At 30.9% G+C, this 25,937-nt stretch overlaps 1 long non-coding RNA gene across 21 annotated transcripts in view; it reads left to right on the forward strand.

The window, feature by feature from the left end:
- LOC127735025 (uncharacterized) overlaps nt 1-15,866 on the forward strand; it is a 154,939-nt gene extending 139,073 nt beyond the window's left edge. For 19 of the 21 annotated variants that reach the window (XR_007997942.1, XR_007997934.1, XR_007997941.1 and 16 more), the window contains 3 exons: nt 12,254-12,319; nt 13,670-13,753; nt 15,530-15,866. This is a non-coding gene — a long non-coding RNA (uncharacterized LOC127735025). Of the gene's footprint in view, nt 1-11,457; nt 11,538-12,253; nt 12,320-13,669; nt 13,754-15,529 lie in introns of all 21 variants that reach the window. The other 2 variants (XR_007997945.1, XR_007997944.1) reach the window with 1 other exon arrangement.
- Nucleotides 15,867-25,937: the final 10,071 nt, after the last annotated feature.

Consider the following 25,937-nt stretch of genomic DNA (forward strand, 5'->3'; position numbering starts at 1 on the left):
ACATTGTCATTTCGGGGCCTTTTATAGCTGACTGTGCAGTATGGGCTTTGCTCATTGTTGAAGGCCGTACGGTGACCTATAGTTGTTAATTTCTGTGTCATTTGGTCTCTTGTGGAGAGTTGTCTCATTGCAAATCATACCACATCTTCTTTTTTATTTGTACTCCAATTTAGGATTTGAATTAAAACATGCATCACATTAATTTCTGAATTAATTATAACAGCAAATATTCTCTTAACATTGACAATTTGGAAACCCTTTCTCTAATAGTCTCACCTGAACGAAAGTAAAGTTTCCGATTGTCAATTTGGATATCTACATATTTAGTCGATTTTTTTAAAGTAATTTGGAAAATATGACTTGATTTAGATTGTTTGAAATTCAGTTGAATTTTAATCATTTCTGTTCAAAATGTATACATCAGATTGTTTTGGTTAGCCACCAACTTCTGATAATTTGACACGCACATTAATTTCGGGAATAATGATTATATCATTAAACCGTCTTCATTACTGATTGAAATATAGATTTAAAATGAAAATAAGTTAATGATATATAGTCAAAAAGAGCAATTGAGCAATGATGATGGCTGCTGCCATTAATGTCAGTTTTTCTTTTATAGATATTTTGAAAGAAAAAATAAATTAAAGTAGCAAATTTTTTAAGTTTTATATTTGGTAACAATATTTTTGAACTTATTTTGTTTTTGTTTCAGATACCAGCCCCAGGATATTTACGTCAGGACAGGTAACATATGCATCAGAAAGTAAGTATATATTTTTTTTATTTATTAATAGTTGTCTGATAGATATTAAAATAATTTGAATATGTATTACAGATAGACGGGAGACCAGAGAGAAGAAGAAAGTACAGTCCTAGACATGGAGATGATATAATTGTTGATGGATAGATGATGATGTAGGTATTTTGTCATTACAATTGTACTTAAACTGTTAATAGTTGTAAGGTAATAAAATCAGTTTTCCCTGGAGAAACAGCTTGAAAATTTATTACAAATTAGTCCAAAATTTCTTTTTCAAATTTATACTCTAATGAAATATATTTTAATAAGAAAGTATACTTAGTATTCTCGTTTGAATTGTTTTACATTGTCATTTCGGGGCCTTTAATAGCTTACTGTGCAGTATGGGCTTTGCTCATTAATGAAGGCCGTACGGTGACCTATAGTTGTTAATTTCTGTGTCATTTGGTCTCTTGTGGAGAGTTGTCTCATTGGCAATCATACCACATCTTCTTTTTTATTTGTACTCCAATTTAGGATTTGAATTAAAACATACATCACATTAATTTCTGAATTAATTATAACTGCAAATATTCTCTTAAAGAAAGTATACTTAGTATGCATCACATTAATTTCTGAATTAATTATAACTGCAAATATTCTCTTAAAGAAAGTATACTTAGTATTCTCGTTTGAATTGTTTTACATTGTCATTTCGGGGCCTTTTATAGCTGACTGTGCAGTATAGGCTTTGCTCATTGTTGAAGGCCGTACGGTGACCTATAGTTGTTAATTTCTGTGTCATTTGGTCTCTTGTGGAGAGTTGTCTCATTGGCAATCATACCACATCTTTTTTATTTGTACTCCAATTTAGGATTTGAATTAAAACATGCATCACATTAATTTCTGAATTAATTATAACTGCAAATATTCTCTTAAAGAAAGTATACTTAGTATGCATCACATTAATTTCTGAATTAATTATAACTGCAAATATTCTCTTAAAGAAAGTATACTTAGTATTCTCGTTTGAATTGTTTTACATTGTCATTTCGGGGCCTTTTATAGCTGACTGTGCAGTATGGGCTTTGCTCATTGTTGAAGGCCGTACGGTGACCTATAGTTGTTAATTTCTGTGTCATTTGGTCTCTTGTGGAGAGTTGTCTCATTGCAAATCATACCACATCTTCTTTTTTATTTGTACTCCAATTTAGGATTTGAATTAAAACATGCATCACATTAATTTCTGAATTAATTATAACAGCAAATATTCTCTTAACATTGACAATTTGGAAACCCTTTCTCTAATAGTCTCACCTGAACGAAAGTAAAGTTTCCGATTGTCAATTTGGATATCTACATATTTAGTCGATTTTTTTAAAGTAATTTGGAAAATATGACTTGATTTAGATTGTTTGAAATTCAGTTGAATTTTAATCATTTCTGTTCAAAATGTATACATCAGATTGTTTTGGTTAGCCACCAACTTCTGATAATTTGACACGCACATTAATTTCGGGAATAATGATTATATCATTAAACCGTCTTCATTACTGATTGAAATATAGATTTAAAATGAAAATAAGTTAATGATATATAGTCAAAAAGAGCAATTGAGCAATGATGATGGCTGCTGCCATTAATGCCAGTTTTTCTTTTATAGATATTTTGAAAGAAAAAATAAATTAAAGTAGCAAATTTTTTAAGTTTTATATTTGGTAACAATATTTTTGAACTTATTTTGTTTTTGTTTCAGATACCAGCCCCAGGATATTTACGTCAGGACAGGTAACATATGCATCGGAAAGTAAGTATATATTTTTTTTATTTATTAATAGTTGTCTGATAGATATTAAAATAATTTGAATATGTATTACAGATAGACGGGAGACCAGAGAGAAGAAGAAAGTACAGTCCTAGACATGGAGATGATATAATTGTTGATGCCTAGATGATGATGTAGGTATTTTGTCATTACAATTGTACTTAAACTGTTAATAGTTGTAAGGTAATAAAATCAGTTTTCCCTGGAGAAACAGCTTGAAAATTTATTACAAATTAGTCCAAAATTTCTTTTTCAAATTTATACTCTAATGAAATATATTTTAATAAGAAAGTATACTTAGTATTCTCGTTTGAATTGTTTTACATTGTCATTTCGGGGCCTTTAATAGCTGACTGTGCAGTATGGGCTTTGCTCATTGTTGAAGGCCGTACGGTGACCTATAGTTGTTAATTTCTGTGTCATTTGGTCTCTTGTGGAGAGTTGTCTCATTGGCAATCATACCACATCTTCTTTTTTATTTGTACTCCAATTTAGGATTTGAATTAAAACATACATCACATTAATTTCTGAATTAATTATAATTGCAAATATTCTCTTAAAGAAAGTATACTTAGTATGCATCACATTAATTTCTGAATTAATTATAACTCCAAATATTCTCTTAAAGAAAGTATACTTAGTATTCTCGTTTGAATTGTTTTACATTGTCATTTTGGGGCCTTTTATAGCTGACTGTGCAGTATAGGCTTTGCTCATTGTTGAAGGCCGTACGGTGACCTATAGTTGTTAATTTCTGTGTCATTTGGTCTTTTGTGGAGAGTTGTCTCATTGGCAATCATACCACATCTTTTTTATTTGTACTCCAATTTAGGATTTGAATTAAAACATGCATCACATTAATTTCTGAATTAATTATAACTGCAAATATTCTCTTAAAGAAAGTATACTTAGTATGCATCACATTAATTTCTGAATTAATTATAACTGCAAATATTCTCTTAAAGAAAGTATACTTAGTATTCTCGTTTGAATTGTTTTACATTGTCATTTCGGGGCCTTTTATAGCTGACTGTGCAGTATGGGCTTTGCTCAATGTTGAAGGCCGTACGGTGACCTATAGTTGTTAATTTCTGTGTCATTTGGTCTCTTGTGGAGAGTTGTCTCATTGCAAATCATACCACATCTTCTTTTTTATTTGTACTCCAATTTAGGATTTGAATTAAAACATGCATCACATTAATTTCTGAATTAATTATAACAGCAAATATTCTCTTAACATTGACAATTTGGAAACCCTTTCTCTAATAGTCTCACCTGAACGAAAGTAAAGTTTCCAATTGTCAATTTGGATATCTACATATTTAGTCGATTTTTTTAAAGTAATTTGGAAAATATGACTTGATTTTGATTGTTTGAAATTCAGTTGAATTTTAATCATTTCTGTTCAAAATGTATACATCAGATTGTTTTGGTTAGACACCAACTTCTGATAATTTGACACGCACATTAATTTCGGGAATAATGATTATATCATTAAACCGTCTTCATTACTGATTGAAATATAGATTTAAAATGAAAATAAGTTAATGATATATAGTCAAAAAGAGCAATTGAGCAATGATGATGGCTGCTGCCATTAATGCCAGTTTTTCTTTTATAGATATTTTGAAAGAAAAAATAAATTAAAGTAGCAAATTTTTTAAGTTTTATATTTGGTAACAATATTTTTGAACTTATTTTGTTTTTGTTTCAGATACCAGCCCCAGGATATTTACGTCAGGACAGGTAACATATGCATCGGAAAGTAAGTATATATTTTTTTTATTTATTAATAGTTGTCTGATAGATATTAAAATAATTTGAATATGTATTACAGATAGACGGGAGACCAGAGAGAAGAAGAAAGTACAGTCCTAGACATGGAGATGATATAATTGTTGATGCCTAGATGATGATGTAGGTATTTTGTCATTACAATTGTACTTAAACTGTTAATAGTTGTAAGGTAATAAAATCAGTTTTCCCTGGAGAAACAGCTTGAAAATTTATTACAAATTAGTCCAAAATTTCTTTTTCAAATTTATACTCTAATGAAATATATTTTAATAAGAAAGTATACTTAGTATTCTCGTTTGAATTGTTTTACATTGTCATTTCGGGGCCTTTAATAGCTGACTGTGCAGTATGGGCTTTGCTCATTGTTGAAGGCCGTACGGTGACCTATAGTTGTTAATTTCTGTGTCATTTGGTCTCTTGTGGAGAGTTGTCTCATTGGCAATCATACCACATCTTCTTTTTTATTTGTACTCCAATTTAGGATTTGAATTAAAACATGCATCACATTAATTTCTGAATTATTTATAACTGCAAATATTCTCTTAAAGAAAGTATACTTAGTATGCATCACATTAATTTCTGAATTAATTATAACTGCAAATATTCTCTTAAAGAAAGTATACTTAGTATTCTCGTTTGAATTGTTTTACATTGTCATTTCGGGGCCTTTTATAGCTGACTGTGCAGTATGGGCTTTGGTCATTGTTGAAGGCCGTACGGTGACCTATAGTTGTTAATTTCTGTGTCATTTGGTCTCTTGTGGAGAGTTGTCTCATTGCCAATCATACCACATCTTCTTTTTTATTTGTACTCCAATTTAGGATTTGAATTAAAACATGCATCACATTAATTTCTGAATTAATTATAACAGCAAATATTCTCTTCACATTGACAATTTGGAAACCCTTTCTCTAATAGTCTCACCTGAACGAAAGTAAAGTTTCCGATTGTCAATTTGGATATCTACATATTTAGTCGATTTTTTTAAAGTAATTTGGAAAATATGACTTCATTTAGATTGTTTGAAATTCAGTTGAATTTTAATCATTTCTGTTCAAAATGTATACATCAGATTGTTTTGGTTAGCCACCAACTTCTGATAATTTGACACGCACATTAATTTCGGAAATAATGATTATATCATTAAACCGTCTTCATTACTGATTGAAATATAGATTTAAAATGAAAATAAGTTAATGATATATAGTCAAAAAGTGCAATTGAGCAATGATGATGGCTGCTGCCATTAATGCCAGTTTTTCTTTATAGATATTTTGAAAGAAAAAAAAAATTACAGTAGCAAATTTTTTAAGTTTTATATTTGGTAACAATATTTTTGAACTTATTTTGTTTTTGTTTCAGATACCAGCCCCAGGATATTTACGTCAGGACAGGTTACATATGCATCGGAAAGTAAGTATATATTTTTTTTATTTATTAATAGTTGTCTGATAGATATTAAAATAATTTGAATATGTATTACAGATAGACGGGAGACCAAAGAGAAGAAGAACGTACAGTCCTAGACATGGAGATGATATAATTGTTGATGCCTAGATGATGATGTAGGTATTTTGTCATTACAATTGTACTTAAACTGTTAATAGTTGTAAGGTAATAAAATCAGTTTTCCCTGGAGAAACAGCTTGAAAATTTATTACAAATTAGTCCAAAATTTCTTTTTCAAATTTATACTCTAATGAAATATATTTTAATAAGAAAGTATACTTAGTATTCTCGTTTGAATTGTTTTACATTGTCATTTCGGGGCCTTTAATAGCTGACTGTGCAGTATGGGCTTTGCTCATTGTTGAAGGCCGTACGGTGACCTATAGTTGTTAATTTCTGTGTCATTTGGTCTCTTGTGGAGAGTTGTCTCATTGGCAATCATACCACATCTTCTTTTTTATTTGTACTCCAATTAAGGAATTGAATTGAAACATGCATCACATTAATTTCTGAATTAATTATAACAGCAAATATTCTCTTAACATTGACAATTTGGAAACCCTTTCTCTAATAGTCTCACCTGAACGAAAGTAAAGTTTCTGATTGTCAATTTGGATATCTACATATTTAGTCGATTTTTTTAAAGTAATTTGGAAAATATGACTTGATTTAGATTGTTTGAAATTCAGTTGAATTTTAATCATTTCTGTTCAAAATGTATACCGGTACATCAGATTGTTTTGGTTAGCCACCAACTTCTGATAATTTGACACGCACATTAATTTCGGAAATAATGATTATATCATTAAACCGTCTTCATTACTGATTGAAATATAGATTTAAAATGAAAATAAGTTAATGACATATAGTCAAAAAGAGCAATTGAGCAATGATGATGGCTGCTGCCATTAATGCCAGTTTTTCTTTATGGATATTTTGAAGAAAAAAAAAAATTAAAGTAGCAAATTTTTTAAGTTTTATATTTGGTATTAATATTTTTGAACTTATTTTGTTTTTGTTTCAGATACCAGCCCCAGGATATTTACGTCAGGACAGGTAACATATGCATCGGAAAGTAAGTATATATTTTTTTTATTTATTAATAGTTATCTGATAGATATTAAAATAATTTGAATATGTATTACAGATAGACGGGAGACCAGAGAGAAGAAGAACGTACAGTCCTAGACATGGAGATGATATAATTGTTGATGCCTAGATGATGATGTAGGTATTTTGTCATTACAATTGTACTTAAACTGTTAATAGTTGTAAGGTAATAAAATCAGTTTTCCCTGGAGAAACAGCTTGAAAATTTATTACAAATTAGTCCAAAATTTCTTTTTCAAATTTATACTCTAATGAAATATATTTTAATAAGAAAGTATACTTAGTATTCTCGTTTGAATTGTTTTACATTGTCATTTCGGGGCCTTTAATAGCTGACTGTGCAGTATGGGCTTTGCTCATTGTTGAAGGCCGTACGGTGACCTATAGTTGTTAATTTCTGTGTCATTTGGTCTCTTGTGGAGAGTTGTCTCATTGGCAATCATACCACATCTTCTTTTTTATTTGTACTCCAATTTAGGATTTGAATTAAAACATGCATCACATTAATTTCTGAATTAATTATAACTGCAAATATTCTCTTAAAGAAAGTATACTTAGTATGCATCACATTAATTTCTGAATTAATTATAACTGCAAATATTCTCTTAAAGAAAGTATACTTAGTATTCTCGTTTGAATTGTTTTACATTGTCATTTCGGGGCCTTTAATAGCTGACTGTGCAGTATGGGCTTTGCTCATTGTTGAAGGCCGTACGGTGACCTATAGTTGTTAATTTCTGTGTCATTTGGTCTCTTGTGGAGAGTTGTCTCATTGGCAATCATACCACATCTTCTTTTTTATTTGTACTCCAATTTAGGATTTGAATTAAAACATGCATCACATTAATTTCTGAATTAATTATAACTGCAAATATTCTCTTAAAGAAAGTATACTTAGTATGCATCACATTAATTTCTGAATTAATTATAACTGCAAATATTCTCTTAAAGAAAGTATACTTAGTATTCTCGTTTGAATTGTTTTACATTGTCATTTCGGGGCCTTTTATAGCTGACTGTGCAGTATGGGCTTTGCTCATTGTTGAAGGCCGTACGGTGACCTATAGTTGTTAATTTCTGTGTCATTTGGTCTCTTGTGGAGAGTTGTCTCATTGCCAATCATACCACATCTTCTTTTTTATTTGTACTCCAATTTAGGATTTGAATTAAAACATGCATCACATTAATTTCTGAATTAATTATAACAGCAAATATTCTCTTAACATTGACAATTTGGAAACCCTTTCTCTAATAGTCTCACCTGAACGAAAGTAAAGTTTCCGATTGTCAATTTGGATATCTACATATTTAGTCGATTTTTTTAAAGTAATTTGAAAAATATGACTTCATTTAGATTGTTTGAAATTCAGTTGAATTTTAATCATTTCTGTTCAAAATGTATACATCAGATTGTTTTGGTTAGCCACCAACTTCTGATAATATGACACGCACATTAATTTCGGAAATAATGATTATATCATTAAACCGTCTTCATTACTGATTGAAATATAGATTTAAAATGAAAATAAGTTAATGATATATAGTCAAAAAGTGCAATTGAGCAATGATGATGGCTGCTGCCATTAATGCCAGTTTTTCTTTATAGATATTTTGAAAGAAAAAAAAAATTACAGTAGCAAATTTTTTAAGTTTTATATTTGGTAACAATATTTTTGAACTTATTTTGTTTTTGTTTCACATACCAGCCCCAGGATATTTACGTCAGGACAGGTAACATATGCATCGGAAAGTAAGTATATATTTTTTTTATTTATTAATAGTTATCTGATAGATATTAAAATAATTTGAATATGTATTACAGATAGACGGGAGACCAGAGAGAAGAAGAACGTACAGTCCTAGACATGGAGATGATATAATTGTTGATGCCTAGATGATGATGTAGGTATTTTGTCATTACAATTGTACTTAAACTGTTAATAGTTGTAAGGTAATAAAATCAGTTTTCCCTGGAGAAACAGCTTGAAAATTAATTACAAATTAGTCCAAAATTTCTTTTTCAAATTTATACTCTAATGAAATATATTTTAATAAAAAAGTATACTTAGTATTCTCGTTTGAATTGTTTTACATTGTCATTTCGGGGCCTTTTATAGCTGACTGTGCAGTATGGGCTTTGCTCATTGTTGAAGGCCGTACGGTGACCTATAGTTGTTAATTTCTGTGTCATTTGGTCTCTTGTGGAGAGTTGTCTCATTGGCAATCATACCACATCTTCTTTTTTATTTGTACTCCAATTTAGGATTTGAATTAAAACATGCATCACATTAATTTCTGAATTAATTATAACTGCAAATATTCTCTTAAAGAAAGTATACTTAGTATGCATCACATTAATTTCTGAATTAATTATAACTGCAAATATTCTCTTAAAGAAAGTATACTTAGTATTCTCGTTTGAATTGTTTTACATTGTCATTTCGGGGCCTTTTATAGCTGACTGTGCAGTATGGGCTTTGCTCATTGTTGAAGGCCGTACGGTGACCTATAGTTGTTAATTTCTGTGTCATTTGGTCTCTTGTGGAGAGTTGTCTCATTGCCAATCATACCACATCTTCTTTTTTATTTGTACTCCAATTTAGGATTTGAATTAAAACATGCATCACATTAATTTCTGAATTATTTATAACAGCAAATATTCTCTTAACATTGACAATTTGGAAACCCTTTCTCTAATAGTCTCACCTGAACGAAAGTAAAGTTTCCGATTGTAAATTTGGATATCTACATATTTAGTCGATTTTTTTAAAGTAATTTGGAAAATATGACTTGATTTAGATTGTTTGAAATTCAGTTGAATTTTAATCATTTCTGTTCAAAATGTATACATCAGATTGTTTTGGTTAGCCACCAACTTCTGATAATTTGACACGCACATTAATTTCGGAAATAATGATTATATCATTAAACCGTCTTCATTACTGATTGAAATATAGATTTAAAATGAAAATAAGTTAATGACATATAGTCAAAAAGAGCAATTGAGCAATGATGATGGCTGCTGCCATTAATGACCAGTTTTTCTTTATAGATATTTTGAAGAAAAAAAAAAATTAAAGTAGCAAATTTTTAAAGTTTTATATTTCGTAACAATATTTTTGAACTTATTTTGTTTTTGTTTCAGATACCAGCCCCAGGATATTTACGTCAGGACAGGTAACATATGCATCGGAAAGTAAGTATATATTTTTTTTATTTATTAATAGTTGTCTGATAGATATTAAAATAATTTGAATATGTATTACAGATAGACGGGAGACCAGAGAGAAGAAGAACGTACAGTCCTAGACATGGAGATGATATAATTGTTGATGCCTAGATGATGATGTAGGTATTTTGTCATTACAATTGTACTTAAACTGTTAATAGTTGTAAGGTAATAAAATCAGTTTTCCCTGGAGAAACAGCTTGAAAATTTATTACAAATTAGTACAAAATTTCTTTTTCAAATTTATACTCGAATGAAATATATTTTAATAAGAAAGTATACTAAGTATTCTCGTTTGAATTGTTTTACATTGTCATTTCGGGGCCTTTAATAGCTGACTGTGCAGTATGGGCTTTGCTCATTGTTGAAGGCCGTACGGTGACCTATAGTTGTTAATTTCTGTGTCATTTGGTCTCTTGTAGAGAGTTGTCTCATTGCCAATCATACCACATCTTCTTTTTTATTTGTACTCCAATTTAGGATTTGAATTAAAACATGCATCACATTAATTTCTGAATTAATTATAACAGCAAATATTCTCTTAACATTGAAAATTTGGAAACCCTTTCTCTAATAGTCTCATCTGAATGAAAGTAAAGTTTCCAATTGTCAATTTGGATATCTACATATTTAGTCGATTTTTTGAAAGTAATTTGGAAAATATGACTTGATTTAGATTGTTTGAAATTCAGTTGAATTTTAATCATTTCTGTTCAAAATGTATACATCAGATTGTTTTGGTTAGCCGCCAACTTCTGATAATTTGACACGCACATTAATTTCGGAAATAATGATTATATCATTAAACCGTCTTCATTACTGATTGAAATATAGATTTAAAATGAAAATAAGTTAATGATATATAGTCAAAAAGAGCAATTGAGCAATGATGATGGCTGCTGCCATTAATGCCAGTTTTTCTTTATAGATATTTTGAAAGAAAAAAAAAATTAGGGTAGCAAATTTTTTAAGTTTTATATTTGGTAACAATATTTTTGAACTTATTCAGTCTTCACAATGAACTTTTAAATCTACAGGCCCGGAACTCAATTTTTGGAGAATTTTAGTTGGATTCTGTTGGCCTGTAGAGTTGATTTTTACAGGCCCGAGAGCAATTTTACAAGTCTGGGCTGCTGGGCCTGTGGTTCAGCGTGAAGACTGCTTATTTTGTTTTTGTTTCAGATACCAGCCCCAGGATATTTACGTCAGGACAGGTAACATATGCATCGGAAAGTAAGTATATATTTTTTTTATTTATTAATTGTTGTCTGATAGATATTAAAATAATTTGAATATGTATTACAGATAGATGGGAGACCAGAGAGAAGAAGAAAGTACAGTCCTAGACATGGAGATGATATAATTGTTGATGCCTAGATGATGATGTAGGTATTTTGTCATTACAATTGTACTTAAACTGTTAATAGTTGTAAGGTAATAAAATCAGTTTTCCCTGGAGAAACAGTTTGAAAATTTATTACAAATTAGTCCAAAATTTCTTTTTCAAATTTTTACTCGAATGAAATATATTTTAATAAGAAAGTATACTTAGTATTCTTGTTTAAATTGTTTTACATGCATATAAAATCAGAGAAGTGAAATTATCATCAATTTTAATTAACTTGGAAATCACAGTACTTCATTGCAACAGATGTAATAAAATATATACTTTTTTTCACAGTTTTCACTAAGATAATTTTAAGGTTAAAGTTTTACAGATCAAACATTTATTTTTTATTTTCCACATTCAAACTACCAAGAAAGAGTTATTTCATTAGTTTGATACATGTATATGGTTTCTAGTAACATGAATAAAATGTTATAACATTTGAAAAGTAAATTCTGAGATAGATTTCATCTTCAGGGGGGAGACTAGTACAACAAACAGCGAGAATGTGTCATTCAATGGGAGATAACTCATAGATTATTGAAAAAAAAAATGTTGAAACAAAATCAAAACATGTTTTGTATTTCCGGCTTTTATAGATATTAAACTGGTTTTAATGCTATGCTTAATCTTAAGTTGGAAAACTAATTTTTTGTCGAACAATTTAACACTTTTGTAAAATATATAATTTGTTAATTTTAATTCCTTTTTTAGGTTATTGCAGTGACTGTTTTCATGGATGGAGAGTAAAACTTGGTGGTCTGATACGGCTATATATTAGTAAGTATATAATTCCTCTGTTAAAAACAAATTTATTTTCATCTTAAAATAAAAATTGATAGGAATGTAATGTGCATTAGGCTTAAAAGTTTAAAGAGTTTAGTCAGAAGTTCTTTTTGTCTACCTTGCACCACAGGGGATATATGGTTATGGTCTTTGTCCAAGTGTCGTAAACACATCAATAAAGTATGTTCGCTCTTTTTTTTTTTTTTTTTTTAACTTTTTGTCAGATAATCAGAATCCTCTCGTTTTATCCATGAAGTGCCGTTACAATTTTGCATGCTTTTACCCCTACTTATCTTTTCATAATTTTATTACATATTGTTTGAAAATCTTAAAATCCTTGTTATTTTTTCATAGTTCTAATTTGCAATAAAATAAATAAATGGAGAAGATGATGCCCCTGGTTGCATAAACATTATAAAGGGACAAACAGTAAAAGTGATGTCACCCAAATTAGAAATTGATCTGAGTTTTGCGGTAATAAGCATTGGGATAAGTCTACTAACATTTGGTTGAGGCACACTTAAGTTCAAAGACAGAAATGAAAAATTCAGCAATTTTTCCATTTGTAAAGGGGCATAACTTTAGAACAGTAAAAGTGATGCCACTTAAATTCAAAGCTGATCAGAGTTTTGTGGTAATTGTGTATAAGTTTCAAAACAGTTGGTTGAGGCAAACTAAAGTTAAGAACGATACCCACTTTTGGGACGTACATACAGACGTACAAGGGTAACACTTAATGCCCCCTCCACTTTGGTGCTGGCATAAAAAATAAACTATATGTAAACAACAAACAGAAACAAAAATTCTTTTTAAATCACATACTATTGCCTTCATTTTGATACTAATTTTCAAAACCTACCTGAATTAAGATATGATCAATTGCCATGATTGCCGTTAGAATTAAGGCAAAATAAAAATATATATGTGGTTCTGGTTACCAGACCGACCCTAGTACTTTTTTTTTTAATTCTGTTAAATAAATTTTGAACGATCCCATTTTATGGAATGTGAATTTCTAAAATTAAATTCACAGACTTCTGTCATATGAATTTCCAATAAAAGTATCCACTACGGCTAAAAATGCAACAATTTCTTAACAGAATGCAACAAAATTGTAACATGTCTTTTTATTTTACAACCAAACACATCGAAAATGGCAAACTTCCAGGAGGGGCGTGTACATTACCAGAATCAGACTCAGTGAACACAAGATTTTTTGCCAGATTTGACATTCAAAAAAAAAAAAAAAACAAAGTTGACCTACAGACCCAATTTTTTTGGAGGATGTAACTGGAACTATGCATATATTTTTATTAGGCCTAAGTTTTTTTTTTTATTATGCAGATGAAAATTTGGATCCTTTTGGCTGGAAAGATTGTCAGGAACCTGAAGAAACTGAATCCACAATAAACATATGTACACAAACAGGTAAATATATATCTGTACATAGTAGGGATGTCATCGAGTATTCAAGTATCGCTCTGTAGTACCCAGTATTAAATACCAAAACATTACTCGACTTATTGGTTTCCTGTTTGAATATTGCTGTCTTCTTGTTTTTTTAGTATTTTGACGCTATCAATCAAATAATTTTTGTCAAAATTTAACACGTTAAGGTATGGGGAAAATTTGGATTCAGAATATTTTTTTTTTGTCATCTGCTTGACCACAATATTTTTTTTCATCAAATTGAGGATCAGAATATTTTTTTAGGCAAAAACCATAACCCCCCCCCCTTGAAGTTAAATGGTTGTTCCCTTAATGTATTTTAAGGAAAGATGGGGATACTTTAAACCACAATAAAAGTACCCCCAATTTTTACTAATTCTAAATGTTTATGTATTTTTGTCTCGCCTTGACGGAGTAAAAAAGCGAAACATAGGTATGCTGTTTCTGGCGTTGGCGGTGGCCGTGGCGTCAACAATGTATTAGTTTGTAATAAGGTCTAGTTCATGGTGAACCACTAGTGGTAGGTCAATGATATTTGGTATGCAGTTGTTTTAGCATTGGCACATCTCATTACCATGGAGATTATTTGGCCTCGCCCCCTCAGTCAAGGTCTAATGACTTTGAAACTTTTCATAGTTTACATGTATTAGTTTGTGATTAGGTGATTAGGTCAATTTATTGGGAACCACTAGTGGTAGGTCAATGATATTTGGTATGCAGTTGTATAAGCATTGGCATATCTCATTTCCATGGAGATTATTTGGCTCCGCCCCCTTTGTCATGGTCTATAGACTTTGAAAATTTTGCTAAGTTAACATGTATTAGTTTGTGATTAGGTTAGTTCAAGGGGAACCATTAGTGGTAGGCCAATGTTAGTTGGTGTTCAGTTGTATAAGCATTAGCACATCTCATTTCCATGGAGAATATTTGGCACCGCCCCCTCAGTCATGGTCTATTTACTTTGAAACTTTTGCTTAGTTTACATGTATTAGTTTGTGATTAGATCAGTTTAAGATGAACTGCTAATGTTAAGTCAATGATATTTGGTATGCAAATTTATTGGCATTTGCAAGTATCGTTTCCATGGAGATTATATAGCCCCACCCCTGATCATGGTTCATTGACTTTGAAACTTTTACATAGTTTACACGTTAATGTTTGTTTAGGTTTGTTTAAAGGGAACGACTTATAATAAGTCAATGGTATTTGGTATGCAGTTGTATTACTATTAGCATTGGCACATCTCATTTCCATGGAGATTTTTTAGCCATGTACCTTCAGTCATGGTTTAATGACTTTGAATATTTGCACAACTTACATGTTAAAGTATTGCTATTTTAATTTCAACATTTGCATTATCAAAATTACAAAAAGGCGAGACATATCTCTGTGATAACAGTTTATTCAAGAGATTGCAAGAAAATACATGCATGCCCCATTACATCCTAGTTGAGAGCCCATGTGTGCTCTTATATAAAAGTACATGTACACAAAAGCACAGCTGCATGTGAATTGGGTTTGGAATGAAGTATTGCTCCAAAACATTTTTTTTGTTAAATTGGTCTGGAGTTTCCAGGCTACTATCTGAGAATGCACTAGCTAAACTAGCCTTTTGGTCGTAATATCCCAATATAAATGATTCCATATGCAGATGATCAACATTGAACAATACAATATATAAAATAAAAGCTTATGTTTGATATACAAATCATTAGTCTTCTTTATTGTTATAAATCAATAAATCATTTTTTCCAGAAAAATAACAACACTGGTTGATACAATTCTAGGAACCGGAAGAAGTTAAAAGTTTGACTTGCAACGGAAAATCCGGGAAACATGTCTTTTACTGAACAGTATGAGAGAGCAATGATGATTATTGGATTTAAACTGCTTGGAAAATATAACCAAATGAAGACGAAAAATGCACTGCATCAACAAACAAAACAACTACTGAAAGATTGGGATTCTAAAAACAATTGTTCAAAATCTTCTACAAGTTTAAGACTGTACATACATGTATATATATATATATATTTATATAAGAAAGAAAAAAGTTTCAAGCACATGCATTATTTTGTGTACATAAATGTAATGAATAGAAAAAAGGAAAGAAAAAAAAAGGAAAACAAAATGAAAAGAAAAAAAAAAAAAAAAAAAAAAGAAAGAAAATTAAAAAAAATGAAAAGAAGAGAGAAAGAAAATTAAAGAAAAGAAAAGAGAGAAAAAAGAAAAGAAAATTAAAAAAAAAATGAAAGAAAAAGAAAAGAAAAAAAATTGAGGAGGGAGGTGGGTAATGCAGCCAAGTAATACTGTATTCACCAATTTTCATGCACCATAACACCCACAATCGTGATAGTACTCTTAGATTTGCCTACAAATTTTGTGATTAAATAATATAACCTCATTATGCAGGAAATCTTTTTTAAAAATAATCTTTACAATCATCATCTAGAGCAGACCAATATTTACGTCTTTTATCATTTTCATTGATATAAGATACCCCATTTTTAATTTCTAAATAAAACCAAGGTGCTTATTATTATGAATACAGTACAACTTGCCAGTCACAAGCCTGGAATAAAGAGCCACATTAAAATATCAAGAATTAAGTTAGTTTAAACAGGACTGTTTACAACTTTTTTGCCATATTTTTTCCTTTTCTTTCAATAGGTCAATATAGAAAACGTGTGCTTATGGTTTTTCTATAGCATGTTTAGTTACATGTACCTACCCTTTTTCAAAGTCTCATTATACAAATCCTTAATTAATTGCCTTCACAATTTTCCCATATACATATGTACTCCAGGTAAACAAAAAATTCTGAAACAAATTGTACATTCTAGTTGTACATATGTGTCATACCAGTAAAATAAGGGGGATACAAATTTTAAACTTTTAACATATATTTAAACCATGGATTTATTGTGGCTTTTAATGCAGAGTGAACCACCATATAGTTTTAATTTTAGATTTATTGTGGCTTTTGAATGCCAAGTGAACCATCATATAGTTTTAATGATATTATAGAACCAACTTTTAAAATTCAGTGTTACAATGGTAAAACATACGTAAAATTATGTATTGTACTAGGGATACAATACTAAGTTGGTTCTACACAGCGATATCCATGAAAGAATGTACTTCCAGTTTGATGTTGTTGATGAACGATGGGGATATATTATATATTATATATATATATTATGGGGATAACAGGCTGCAAGTGGGAAAATTGTCCATTCCTTCGGCGGAAAAGATGACCCACCAAATGAAACCAATTTGGTTCTGCATAACTCATAATTTATATTTAGTTTTTATTCTAGTCAAGACCATGCTCATTACAATAAAAATTGTTTACAAATATCTTTAGTTCAGAGATAGTTTCTTTTCAGAGTCACAGTGTCCAATATTTTTTGTTCAACATACATGATCACATACAAAAGTCATCGGAATAACGTCAGAAATCTAAGAAATGTTTGAATAAATCAATGTTGCCTGCATGAAAATATAAATATCAACATATTACGTTTGGTTTTCATTATAGAGTCCTTGATGAAAATTTGCTGATCCTCACTATATATTACATGTACATGTATGTTCTATTGCAAAACAATAAAATAGAATCAGTCCTTTGAATATGGTGGTGGGTAAAACCTTCGGACCACCAGTTTTCGAGAACTCTGCAGGACTACATTTCCTTCATACGCCTGTATATAATAAACTAGAGGGGTGCATTGAAAAAATGTCACGCATTTTATAAAAGAAAAAAGGTGCCAATGCTAAGAGCTAGTCTGCCAGAAAACCATGCAAAATCCAAAATATTGTCCAAATGGCATGTTGGAACTTATATATCTTAGACTTTGTTCCATCATTTCTATTCTTAGAAACAGATTCATTTGCATAAATGCCTGAAAATCACTAAAATGCTAGTGAAAAAATTTGTAAGTTGCAACTCCAAAAATTCCAATTTTTAACATTTTGGCAATTTAAACATATATTTGCTAAAAATAACCTAGATTGACCTTTATAGCTGACTGTGCGGTATGTGCTTTGCTCATTGTTGAAGGCCGTACGGTGACCTATAGTTGTTAAACTCTGTGTCATTTGTCTGTTGTGGAGAGTTGTCTCATTGGCAATCATACCACATCTTCTTTTTTATAGATAGACAAAAATAAACCATGCCAGGAATGATTTGATTTTTGATTTTTGATTTTTGGTGTTTTAATGCCACTTTTAAGCACCGCTTTTGGGCTATTTCGTGGCGGCCAGTTTTTATTGGTGGAGGAAGCCGGAGTGCCCGGAGAAAACCACCGACCTCTGATAGGAAAACTGACAATCCTAGTCAATTAAGATTGGAGTCGAGTGCACCCGCACGAGCGGGATTCGAACTCACAACCTCAGTGTTGACTGGCTAGTGATTACAGTAGTAACTACTTAGACCACTCGGCCACCGAGGCCCCTGGAATGATTTGTCCCAAATGATTATTCATTAGGGGTATTAAAGAAGGCTGTGTTTGCCACATTGAAATTTGAAAGAAGTTTGAGCCCATCAATCTCCTAAAGTGGCACTTATTTTTTCATGAAATAAGCATCAATGAATAGACCAATGGATATTGTCAAAAATATCAAAAATCCAATTTTGGCAAATAATTGCAAGATATTGAATTTTACATCTCACTTTGCTAGATTTTGATAAATTTCTGAAATATTCTAATTCTAATTAAAACCTGTTAACCCTAAAAAATTACTTAACTCAATACCTGAATCACATAAAATTTTGATATGATACATTTTATACATATTTTGTCATTTATTTTATGTCTAATTGTCAAAAACTTCCTTAAATAGGTAAAAAAAAAAACCAGTCCAAGGAGATCTATGAGTTAAATCCCCTTATTTACACTCTCCTCATTGAAAACAGAAAGTTATCAGAAGTTGTCTGTAATGGAGAATGAGACTGTGAAATGCGACTTCTAACATTTAACTGATATTTCTTGTGGGAAATCTGCAAATTATGACGATTGCACAATCATAAAACCTATTTCAAATTTTAATAAGAACACGCATTTGCATTTAAGTGGACTACAGTGTCTGGCGAAAAGCCAAAGTGAACCAAACATCTCCCAGGCCAAAGGTCTTGATTTAACAATTTTTCAAAAAGTTTTACGAATACAATAATTATTATATCACAAATTGCATTGCTCATGTGTGTCACATTTTTACTAATATAATCCATATATATATATGTAATACCGGTACTTCTTATATACCTTTTCAATTTTTTTTGTCAATTTTTTAATTTATAATTTTTTTCCTCCCCTCATTGTTACTTTTTGAAGTTTTATACCACATAAATCATGTGTATGAAGTATTCAGGACCAGCCTCTCATCACACATTTAAAAAAAAGGGTTTGCCACTGGTACAGTGTATTTTTTGTATATTTTAAGTATCTGTTATCAAGAGGAATAATGATTTTGATTCCATTTCTAACAGAAAATGAGCTTAAGAATTTTTCCAACCCATTTCTCCTACTTTGTGCCATATTTAGAAACATCAACTGACCAACGGAAAAAAAATGATATTATCTGCATACAGAGAAGTACACTGTCAGTAAAAATACACTTTGTTTTGGTGGATCAAATTCTTGAAAGTTTTTATTTTTGGTTATTTTCATGACGGGTCAGTACCATGGTAAATAAGATTCACAACAGCCACACATTCATGAATATCATATGAGTTATCAAATATTGGTACATATTTTTATGAATAATCACATAAGATTGTAACAAATGGACATTGCAGCATGGAAATTACCTTCTCAATAGCAGTTACATGTCAAACTTTATTTTCTTTTAAAACTTTGTCTGGTTTGATATTACAGTTGGTCCAAGTTGACTTATTAGTTGGTCAGAGTTGTCTCTTAGCAGAGATGTCTCATATTCCCCCCTCCCCTTCCTTTGGAATTATTGCAAGTTTTTCCAATACATTAAATAAATGAAGGCAATTTATAATACACTTTTTCAAAAGTAAACAAATGGAAAATCAGCATAGGGCATGTGCACACATTTATGACAGTGGTACAGAAAAGAGGGTTGTAATGGGGGTACCTTCATGACGAATAACGGTAAAAAATCTTGCCAAATGATGTTAACGGTAATATTCGGTGCATGACGATAAAATGTGCACTTTCTTTATGACGATAAAATAATCGACTGATTTTGACGAATCATGTTAAATTCTTTCCAAAAATAACGGTAACGGTTAATTATTTGAAATGTCTGACGTATCATGATAATAGATATAAGAAGATGTGGTATGAGTGCCAATGAGACAACTCTCCATCCAAGTCAAAATTTATAAAAAGTAAACCATTATAGGTCAAAGTATGGTTTCAACACACAGCCTTGGCTCACACCGAACAGCAAGCTATAAAGGGCCCCAAAAATTACTAGTGTAAAACCATTCAAACTGGAAAACCAACGGTCAAATCTATTTAAAAAAAAAAATGAGAAACGAGAAACACTTATGAACCACATCAATAAACGACAACTACTGAACATCAGATTCCTGACTTAGGACAGGTGCAACCAATTGCAGATAAAGATATTTTGACGAATCATGATAAAATTTTAACCAATTTGACTCTAACGGTAGCTGAAAATGACTGTTTGAAGCCTGACGGTAAAGGGCATTCCTACCCTCAGTAAAGCATCATTTCAAAAAAAGGTAACAAGTTACAAAAAAAAAAAAAATGTAATTGATATAAGAATAGAACTTTTTCTTTTATTTTAGTTTTATAAAGAGTATACATGATACATATATACATGATGCAAATAAAAAAATATATATAAGTAATTGATTGAATAACAAGATTAAATATCACGCCCCTGTGTTGTATATATAGAGTTATAAAAAATATACAAGCTTTATCATTTTCTTTCCTGCATAACTTCATAAATACAAGTATTATTTAGTAATACCCATATACGTGTGTATGACTATTTATACAAACTTTATTTTATAAAATGACATGTATATTTATTATTTTAGGAATATATATGCAAACAGTGTTCAACCAGGCACAGAGAGTATTTCATATCAAGCCCTCTTAAAGTTATTCCTGAAGCAGATATTGGTAAGAATTTTTTTATCATCTTTGTACTACTTTTGAAACTAATGCTACCTGCAGATGTGCTTTGTGGGTCATGAACCAACAAGTAGGATTCAGGGGGGGGGGGGGGACCAATGGGGTCAGCTGGCAGGTATGATTTACCATTATTTTTTTACAACCTTTGAGCCCTATATGCTAACATAAATAATTAGACCAGATAAATTTTAAGTCCATATCAGAAATATTGTAAAATTTAGAATCATCTGTTATTTATCTTTATTTTTTTGGTTTTGGATACAACTAATTACCAAAAGAATACATCCTATTTTGTGTGGCCTACAATGTAAGTTCAGTCACCAACATCAATAATTGCATACATGTTAAAAAAAAAAAATTAGACTTTATATAATAACAAAGCTAACATCAATGAAACTAATTTTTCATCTGTATTCTGTAAATTCTTGCTAAACACAACTTTAATCAAGAAATATATCATATGGTTTTTTTTTATGCCCCACCTACGATAGTTCAGGTTAAAGTTTTTGGTCAAGGTAGTTTTTGATGAAGTTGAAGTACAATCAACTTGAAACTTAGTACATATGTTCCCTATGATCATGATGATATGATCTTTCTAATTTTAATGCCAAATTAAGAGTTTTGACCCCAATTTCACGGTCCACTGATAATAGAAAATGATAGTGCGAGTGGGGCATCTGTGTACTATGGACACATTCTTGTTTTCCAGAATTATTTGAAAGAATCCTTAACTTCAATATTACTGATGAACATATTAGCCTTAATGAAGAGGATAATCATATGGGTAAATATCAATATTCAATATTAAACATTATTGCCATAGTATATAAATTTTTACGTATTTTTATACCTTTTGCATACATTGTTTACAGAGGTATATAGGAATAGTCATGTCCATATGTTTGTCCCCTGTTTTGTTTCCTGTCTATACTTTGTAATGCCTGTCTAGATCCAAGTCATATTTCATATTAAAGTTGCATGTGGCTTTTAAAAGGCTTATCAAGATCAGAGTAAATATTTTTTATTCAACCATAAAAATTTTACTTGCATGTGTATAAGTGTATGGATCTCTATGAAATTGTAACAAGATTCCATACCTCTAAAGAAAGGTTGGGATTGATTTTTGGGGTTATTGCCCAAACCATTCAGGAATTAAGGGTTAGGCTATAGAAATAGGATTTTCTGGTTTCCCAACGATAACTTGAGTATAAGTCTATGGATATCTATGAAATTGTACCACAAGTTTCCATATCAAAAAAGGAAGGTTGGGATTGATTTTTCGAGTTATGGCCCTAACCGTTTAGGGAAAAGGGGCCAAAAACAATACTTTTCTAATACTTTATATAAATTGCTCATTTCTTGACCAATTTCAATGGGGTTAAATTCAAAGTCTTTAATTATTGGGGTTCATTATAATAATCTGAATCTAACCGTGTATTCAGATTTTGGATTTTAGGCCCCATTTCTAAATTTGTCCACATTGAGGTCCAAAGGGTCCAAAATTTTACTTTGTTTGATTTCATCCAAAATTTAATTATGGGTTCTTCGATATGCCGAATCTATCTGTGTAAATATATTTTTAAGTTTGGGACCTGTTGTCAAATTGGTCCACATTAAGGTCCAATTCATGGGGTTCTTTGACTTGCTGAATCCAAACATGTTTTCAGATTTTGGATTTTTGGCCCAGTTTAAAAGTTGGTTCAAATCGGGGTCCAAATTTAAACTTTGTTTGATTTCAACAAAAATTGAATATATATGGGGTTCTTTGATGTGCTGAATCTAACTGTGTTTTGGGATTTTTTGACCTGTTATCAAATTGGTCCACATTGAGGTCCAAATGGTCCAAAATAAACTTTGTTTGATTTCATCAAAAATTGAATTCTTGTGGTTTTTTTTTTTATATGCTGAATCTAACCATGTATTTAGATTTTGGATATTTTGGACAAGAATAGGAAAATGACCAATTTCAAATTTTTAAGTTCTTAGACCACATTCATTCTTTGTCAGAAACCTATGCTATGTCAAATATTTAATCACAATCCAAATTGAGAGAAGTATTGCACAATTAATAGAAATTGTAAGTAGATTCATAGTCACAAGTATTACTTTACCAATCCTTATAAAGGGGTTGGTTCACTAACTCATTGTTTTGGCCATAGTAATAATTAATTTTACTACAATATAAAAATAAGATGATGTGCATGATTGACAAGGAGACAACTCTCCACCAGAGACCAAATGATGTAGAAGTTTACAGATATAGTAGGTCATTGTATGGCCTTCAACAATGAGCAAAACCCAAACTTCATGGTGAGCTATAAAAGGTCCCAAAATGACAAATGTAAAACAATTAAAACGGGAAAAGTAATAGCTTGATTTATATATAAAACAATAAATGAAAAAAATGTTTGTTGGTGACAACAGTCTTCATCTGATTGAGAAAAAGAAAATGAAACTGATAAAGATATGTTTAATTGTGCAATGATGATCCTAGGGAAAGGGAAATTTGAAAACCTACTCAAATGTCAGCTGACTTTACAATGGACAGATACATCTAAAAGTACCAAGTCTTTGTACCTAAAAGTTGCCTCAGAAGCTGTAAGTTTGGTTCTAAGTCATATTGTTCCAGGACAGGTTAATACTGTTTTCTCTGAAATTGGGAAAAAACTTGATTCCTGTGAAATCCTACATTAGACAAGCATGAGATCTTATTACAAGAGCACTAGTGAAGGCTTACTTAGATCAGGACAATAGACTAACCCAAACACAAATACTATCACTATTTGCACATAAATTCTCCAGAGAAAATCCTATAAAACATACTAGGAGTAACAATATCCAAAATTGATGCAGCACAGAGTCATGCTTCTTATGAATCACCAGGGCAAATGATTTGTAATAAAACAATATCTAGAACACGTCTCAGTAGGCTGAAAGTTCTGCATTATCACCAAGCTGTAGGTTATGGCTCAAAGGAAATTTCCCTATCTATAGGTGTGGAAATAGTGATTCCAAAGGTGGTCAGAAATATAATTTCTGCCAGATTAATCAATACATATGATATCTTGCATATTGTGAGGATTAACACTTTGAGACATTCAGCAGATCAACTTTGTTCAACATTTTGAATGTTTGTATTTCTTCACAAAAGAAAAATTTACAGTCTGGATAACATTACTGCAGATGGCTTTAAAGCAGTGGGTGTTTTAACAGGTATTATTTCAAAGCTACAGATGTTTGGATTATCTGGGGAAAATGTAGATCAGTTAAACAATCTAATGGCATCCTTAAATCAACACTTAAAGTTTGAAATTAAAGGACACTTAAAAATGAAATCACCATGCATAGATCATTGCACAGTAAACAGTTTGAGTGACCCTAAATCTGATGTCTTCCAAAAGAAATGTGAGCATAGTACAGGTTGTGAAGAATGTGAAGTAGTGGAAAAAGCACTTAATGTAGTGAGTGAATCCTATGAGAACTTGCAATCATTTGCCACTATTCCACAGGATGTATCTGAAGAAGTTCTACATGAAATTGATAGATCAAGGATCAGTATTCTTGCATGGAAGGCCCATTGTGTAAGAACTTTACACCAAGCATTAGTCGTCATGGGCTGGGCCATGAAATTTATACCTTTGAAATATCATGAAGTTCAAAGTGATTTCTTTGGGAAAAAAGGAATCAGTTGGCATGTATCAACTGTCATCACTTCAGTAAGATATATACTGAAAATATTGAGAACAAATATGACACAAATAAATATATTCACATCATGGAACATGGTACACAGGGATGGTTTTCAGGTGCCCATATTATTACAGATTTATTAAAACAATTGTCTAGTATTGATGTTGGTCTCAGCAAGGTTTTCTTGAAAAGTGATAATGCTGGGGCTACCACTTTAAATGCCTTATTGCATATTTTAGCCATTTGAACACCTTGTCACCAATTAAAGTCACGGAGTACAAATTCAGTGAACCTCAGGCTGGGAAGGATATTTGTGATGCCAAAACAGCTCACTGCAAGATGCACATACTAATTAAGGTGCAATACATTATGAGCAAATTTAGAATCTAAAGACAAATCAGGGTTCTGAATACACATGAAATTTTGCTAATTCTGATTTTTCTTTGAGTTTTTTAAGTACCCCTTTAAACAGAACATAAAAATAAGGAAATGTGGTATGACTGACAACTATCCGCCCAAGTTCAAATGAAGTAGATGTAAGCTAGCTATTTTTAGCAACCGTACGGTACAGACTTCAACAATGAGAAAAACCCATACTGTCAGCTATAAAAGGCCCCGCCATGAAAAATATGAAACAATTCAATTGAGAAAACAAACTGCCTAATTTATAACAAAACAATTTATGATAAAACAAGTAAGCCAGACATGAACCAACGACAACCACTGAACTACGGGCCAGAAACATATTTTCTGTTTGTTCGTTTGTCCATTCATCAGTTATTCATTTGGTTGCCAAAATGCTATTAAACTTGTAATCAAATCATAAATGAAATGTTAACGAATTCTATTGTCCATAAAATTAAGAATGATTTTTGCAGTGTCAACATTTATTTACTGAATTTTAAACAGCAGAAAATTCACAAAAATACAATCTGATGGACAGCAACTTTGCTGATTAATCAAAAGTTGCTGACTATGAACTAGGGGCAGGGCTTCACAATAGTTGTCAAACTGATATACACTAATAGTAATGCAACTTTTTTTAGAAAATATCATTGATCTATCACAAGCAGTTCCTATCAAACTGACTTGAGCAGAAAACTGAACATTGAAAATTGATAATTAATTCATTCACTGGACCATGACCTAGGGTCTAGGCCTAGAAATAGTCATCAAACTGATTTGTACTGATAGTAATGCAACTTTATAGAAAATATCATTGATTTATCAAAAGAAGTTCCTATCCAAATAACTTATGCAGAAAACTTAACAATTGTTGACACTGTTGCAGACAATGCCAGAAAAGCAATTTCTTTGTCTCGCCTTCC

The sequence above is a fragment of the Mytilus californianus genome, unplaced genomic scaffold (assembly GCF_021869535.1).
Source record: "Mytilus californianus isolate M0D057914Y unplaced genomic scaffold, xbMytCali1.0.p SCAF_3, whole genome shotgun sequence".
In the NCBI taxonomy this organism is placed as follows: domain Eukaryota; kingdom Metazoa; phylum Mollusca; class Bivalvia; order Mytilida; family Mytilidae; genus Mytilus; species Mytilus californianus.